Raw genomic sequence first — 5,693 nt, forward strand, 5'->3', positions numbered from 1 at the left:
ATTCTGGGGCCGCGACCCACTTCTTTTCGGGGGGCAACTCCACGTAACCCCCCCCCCATCTCCCACTCACCTGCTCCTCTGCTGCATCATCGCTGCCCCAGTGACATCGGGGTGCCCCAAATGACACCATCACCCCCCAAGACACACACACACAGACACCCTTCTATTCACCCCAAAAAAAGGCTTAAAACGCCCAGACCCAGGGCTGGCCCCTTCTCCTCAGGGGGGCTCCGCCACCGGCTGCAAACCTGGGCTGGGGCATCTCTCGAGCAGCACGAGACGCCTACGACGAGGCACCTGGAAAACAAAAATCCCCAATTATAGCTCAGCATCCCAAAAAAACAGCACAGAAGAGAGCAGAGGAATTCCGTCAGACGGAGGGACGGGACAGGAGCTGGGGAAACAGCTCAGCTCGAAATACAGCACAGCCTTCAAAAGCCAGCGCCATTTGAACTCTTAAAAGTCAGGATTAAGACTAATCAGTGCCATTTTGAACACGTTCTTAGCATAAGGGCGAACCCTCCGGCTGGTGCTGGGAAACACCTGGCCCTTTCCCTTTCACTGAGAAGGTGTGCATGAAGTTTACATCCACCCAGTGAAAATACTTACCCTGTGAAAGTACTTGGCTTTCCTTCGGCGCTAATTTAACTTGCACAGCTGTGAACGGATACTATTAAACTATCCGTCTCCAAAATACACAGCTATGATTTGACCACGGCGGGTTTTTTGTGTGCTACACGAGGAGGAGGAGGGACATCGGGGCAGCGGCGCTGCCCGAGAGAGACACTACTGGCTGCCGGGAAAAGGCGGCACTGAAAGCCAGACAGAAGTACTTCAGAGCACTCTGCCAAAAAAACGGGGGGAAAACCGTGTAACATTCAGTTGTCTCTCCTTTTAAACATTTCGAACAAATACCTAACTGCCCAGGTACACCTCATAAATTGTACACTACAGCCGTTTAGGCGGCTGCAGTTTAAACTACGCAAGTCAGTTTGTCGATTATACAACTCTCACTTTTTTTTTTTTAGCTTCATTTAACATAGAAGAATCAGTGAGAGAAAAAACTCCTCCAAATGGTTTTACTTTTGGGGGCGGGGAATCAAATCGCCGGCGCCGCGATCCGTAGGGCTACCAAAAAGGACCGGCAGATTCGCGAATGCTTTTGGCTGTGCTGAAGGCGCAGAGGAACGCGTTTTTATGGTATCTCGACTGTTCCAACCGAGAACCCAAAGGCCGGCGATGCCAGCAACTGGGGGGAGACGCGCGGCACTTGGGCCTGCGGAAGGAAATGAACTTCCTCCCGAGGTTACAGAAAAAGGACATTGTTGAAGCCGTAACTCACCAAAACCACAACCAAAACCACAGGATTCGCCGTCACGAGTTAAACGCTGCTGATGCTTCACGGCGAAGCCTGGAGAACACAGAGAGGCGATGCCCGTTTGTCCCGTTTTGTCCATGTCTCCTCTTTGACCTCAATCGCCTTTAGGACAGATGCCAGTATCTCAGTGAGGTTTTCGAGTACCGCTGTGAAATATTTTAAAGACTTATTGACTGAGAAAGCATAAAGTTTTTATCGTGAAAGCAAAGCCTGCTTCTTCTGGACATGTGAACTCTTACAAACAGTTCCTTCCCTCTTCTAGCACAGAATTATTTTCACAGTATCGTTTGACAGTGAGCACCCAGAAAGAGAAGAATATGCTTTCAGGAAGAGAAAAATAAATGGAGGGAAGTAAGCTTTGCAGAGGCGTAACGTGCTCCAGGACAGACTTTATTTTGTTTTTAGGATTGTGAGGGACGGACTGTAAATTCCCTGCCGAGGGGCAGGAGCCCCTCCAAGCCTTCAGTGGAACGCCTCAAACACTCGCAAGGAAATAAATAACGCAGGCCTGGCCTTCAAACAGCTGATGAGGCTCACACTTCTGGCGGCTGAAAGTGTGGGAGAACTGTCTTGTGAAGACAGGTCGGTTCTGCCACTCGTGCCGTGAGCTCGCTCGTTCTCAGTTCTCGAGGCCGTTGTGTCCCATGAGTGACCTTTGCTTCATTATCCGCGAAACGCACGTGAAAGCGCACGCCCTGCATGTGCTAATGAAGATTACAGAGATCACGCTAAACATGTGTGACCATGGCACTCGTCTCTCCACCCAAATCATGGCACACGTCACCGGGGAGAAGGGAGAAACCTGAGCTGAGCCCGTCCTCAGCAAGGAGGGCGGACCGTGCTGATTCAGCAAACGTAAAAGGGGAAAATAAGTGCCCCGAGGGAACAAAAAAGAAACAAAAGAAATAGATAGTGCCTGGGAAGATTCTTCCCAAGAAAGAAGAAGATTATGCCTGGGAAGAATCCCTGAAAAAGACGCTGGAACCAGGACCCGCGATCTCTTTATCTCTGTCTTTTTCTCTGTCTTTTCCTCTCTCTGTCCCTCAGTTTCTCTTTTCTCTTGGAATTGTTAAGTAACAGTTAGAGCTGTGAAGTGATGACCTTAAGATGACCTTAAGTACGACCTTAAGCACCGCTTGCCATAAGTTGTCCTACACCTGGTGTTAACTAACACAATGTACACCCCAACACCTGCCATAATTTTTTATATACCTAACCAATTATCGTGGGCTTGTTAAGATCTATACTAACCATTTTGGTAAGCTAATAAATGTTTCTGTATGGACCTTGAGATTTATCTCACCTTAGTCCGTGCCGCTGAGAATTTACAAATCTGAAGTCACTTACCCTCCCCTCTTTCCTGACAGCGGGAAGCGACAAGGATTTTGTTAAAATATTTCACAGAAAAACTATAGGAGGAGTGCTGGCACATCCTTCCCGTTAACTTCAGAGTCCACACTACAAGTACCTCAGGAAAAAAGCAGACGCGCATCGCAGACGCACCTCGTACTCGCAGAGCACTCCGCATTCTTTCCGTCTGTCCTGTACCATCACGGCAGAAGGAAGGGCGACCACGGAGAAACGCTGGCAGCTGGAATTCTGCCAAGACAGGAAAAAAACTTCTGCCGTAAAGCTAGGTGGCACTCTAAAGCGTCCTTCTTTCGTGAAGGTCTGTGAAGACTGCAGCCAACGGAGGCTCCTGACGAGTGGGACACGGCCCCAAAGCCTGGGACTCACCGCAGCTCCTGCTTTCAGCGCTGCCCACAGAATTTTCCAGTTCAGGTGCCTCTCTCTTTCTCTGTCCCTTCCTCTTCTGCAGCGCTGGTCACTTGACCATCCTCCACCTAAGAGAACACAGCGGTGTCTTACAGCTCTTGCGATATGAAGCTTCCCAGATGTGCAGCCTTGCACGCACACAACCCTTCCCCATGGCCATACCGTGATTTTGGATACGCGTACGGACCCTGCGGTACATATCAGCAATCTGGTCTGCTGAGGACAACTCAGAGGGGACCCTTCCTCACCCAGAAATGCTTGGCTGTCTCTTCCCTGCCGCAGGAAGCACCTTCTGGCTCAATCACCTTGATGTTGTTCTCTGGCTGTTTCACGTTTTTCAAGCATCTTAAGCTTCACCCACAGCAGCTCCTGTTCAAAGCCAGTAAACGTCCACCAGTCCCAGGTCGCCCACACCAGGAGGGAGAACGGGGCTGAACGGAGACAGCCCAGGCAAGTCTGTGGCAAAGGCAGCCCACGACAACCCCGGGGAGGAGCGGACAACCGCGGCCTCCGGGAGAGAAAGAGAAGGGGCAGCAGTTCCCCGACCACTCGCCCCAGCGGGAGCCCCCCCTGCAGCAGGAGCTCCTGGAGACGCTGCTTTCCCCACCCGGATGCTCCTGGCACCTGCATCGAGAGGCGACCAAGCGCAGCCAGGGGCGGCCGCCGCTGTCGGGAACAGGACGGGGGGAGGACATCTGCCGGCAGTGCCTCGGCTGGGGAGGAGGGCCGGGGCCCGTCTCCTCGCAAAGGAACAGGGAGCGGGGGGGCTGCGGGCCCGGGAGCGGGGGGACGCCGGCCCGGGAGCAGGGGGGGGCCGGCCCGGGAGCCCGGGGATGCAGGGGGAGAACCGTCCCGATGGGGGGGGACGCGAGGGGGGGAGGGAGGGGGGGTCCGAGCCGGAGGACGCGGGGTGGGGGGGCCGGGGCTGGGGCCGGCCTGGGAGCCCGGTGACGCGGGGGGGGGACGCGGGGAGGGGGGGAACCGTCCCGGGAGCGGGGGGGGGTCCGTCCCGGGAGCGGGGGCCGCCTACCATCCTCCCGCCCGACGGAAACGCGGCCGGCAGACGCCGCTCCCCACGTGACCACCCGGAAGTAACGTACCGGAAAATACTTCGCAGGCTGGCGCGGCGGAGCAACGTGGGCGCCGGTGGCGCCGAGGCTGACGGCCGCCGCATAGCCCGCAGCCCCACGGGCTGTGGGGCCACGCGAGCGGCTGCCAAAGAGCTTTCCAACGAGGCACGGCTTTCCCTCCTGGCTCTTCGGGCGTGGGAGCTGTCGCCAGAGCCGCGGCCCTACCGCAAAATGCTTCGCAGGCTGGCACGGCGGCGTCACGTGGGCGCCGGTGGCGCCGAGGCTGATGGCTGCCGCAAAGCCCGCAGCCCCACGGGCTGTGGGGCCACGCGAGCGGCTGCCAAAGAGCTTTCCAAGGAGGCATGGCTTTCCCTCCTGGCTCTTCGGGCTTGGGAGCTGTCTCCAGAGCCGCGGCCCTACCGGAAAAAGCTTCGCAGGCTGGCGCGGCTGTACCTGGTGGGTGCCGGTGTCGGGGAGGTTGACGGCCGCCACAAAGCCCGCAGCCCCACGGGCTGTGGGGCCACGCGAGCGGCTGCCAAAGAGCTTTCCAACGAGGCACGGCTTTCCCTCCCTGGTCTTCGGGCGTGGGAGCTGTTGCCAGAGCCGCGGCCCTACCGGAAAATGCTTCGCAGGCTGGCGCGGCGGCGCCACGCGGGCGCTGGTGGCGCTGAGGCTGACGGCCTCCGCAAAGCCCGTAGCCCCTCGGGCTGTGGGGCCACGCGAGCGGCTGCCAAAGAGCTTTCCAACGAGGCATGGCTTTCTCTCCTGGCTCTTCGGGCGTGGGAGCTGTTGCCAGAGCCGCGGCCCTACCGGAAAATGCTTCGCAGGCTGGCGCGGCGGCGCCACGTAGGCGCAGGTGGCGCCGAGGCTGACGGCCGCCGCAAAGCCCGCAGCCCCACGGGCTGTGGGGCCACGCGAGCGGCTGCCAAAGAGCTTTCCAACGAGGCATGGCTTTCCCTCCTGGCTCTTCGGGCGTGGGAGCTGTGGCCAGAGCCGCGGCCCTACCGGAAAATGCTTCGCAGGCTGGCGTGGCGACGCGACGTGGGTGCCGGTGGCGCCGAGGCTGACGGCCGCCGCAAAGCCCGCAGCCCCACGGGCTGTGGGGCCACGCGAGCGGCTGCCAAAGAGCTTTCCAACGAGGCACGGCTTTCCCTCCTGGCTCTTTGGGCGTGGGAGCTGTGGCCAGAGCCGCGGCCCTACCGGAAAATGCTTCGCGGGCTGGCGCGGCGGCGCCAGGTGGGCGCCGGTGGCGCCGAGGCTGACAGCCGCCGCAAAGCCCGCAGCCCCACGAGCTGTGGGGCCACGCGAGCGGCTGCCAAAGAGCTTTCCAACGAGTCACGGCTTTCCCTCCTGGCTCTTCGGGCGTGGGAGCTGTGGCCAGAGCCGCGGCCCTACCGGAAAATGCTTCGCAGGCTGGCGTGGCGACGCGACGTGGGTGCCGGTGGCGCCGAGGCTGACGGCCGCCGCAA

General features: G+C 58.4%; 1 long non-coding RNA gene across 1 annotated transcript; it reads right to left on the reverse strand.

Annotated features, from left to right (window-relative positions):
• Positions 1 to 2,909: 2,909 nt before the first annotated feature.
• Positions 2,910 to 3,524, reverse strand: LOC134525223 (uncharacterized). The gene is made up of 3 exons (XR_010073726.1): positions 3,403 to 3,524; positions 3,116 to 3,222; positions 2,910 to 2,977 (listed from the first exon to the last, which is right to left on the reverse strand). It is a non-coding gene; the product is annotated as an uncharacterized LOC134525223 (long non-coding RNA).
• Between the last annotated feature and the right edge of the window lie 2,169 nt (positions 3,525 to 5,693).

The sequence above is a fragment of the Chroicocephalus ridibundus genome, chromosome 19 (genome assembly GCF_963924245.1).
Source record: "Chroicocephalus ridibundus chromosome 19, bChrRid1.1, whole genome shotgun sequence".
Classification (NCBI taxonomy): Eukaryota; Metazoa; Chordata; class Aves; order Charadriiformes; family Laridae; genus Chroicocephalus; species Chroicocephalus ridibundus.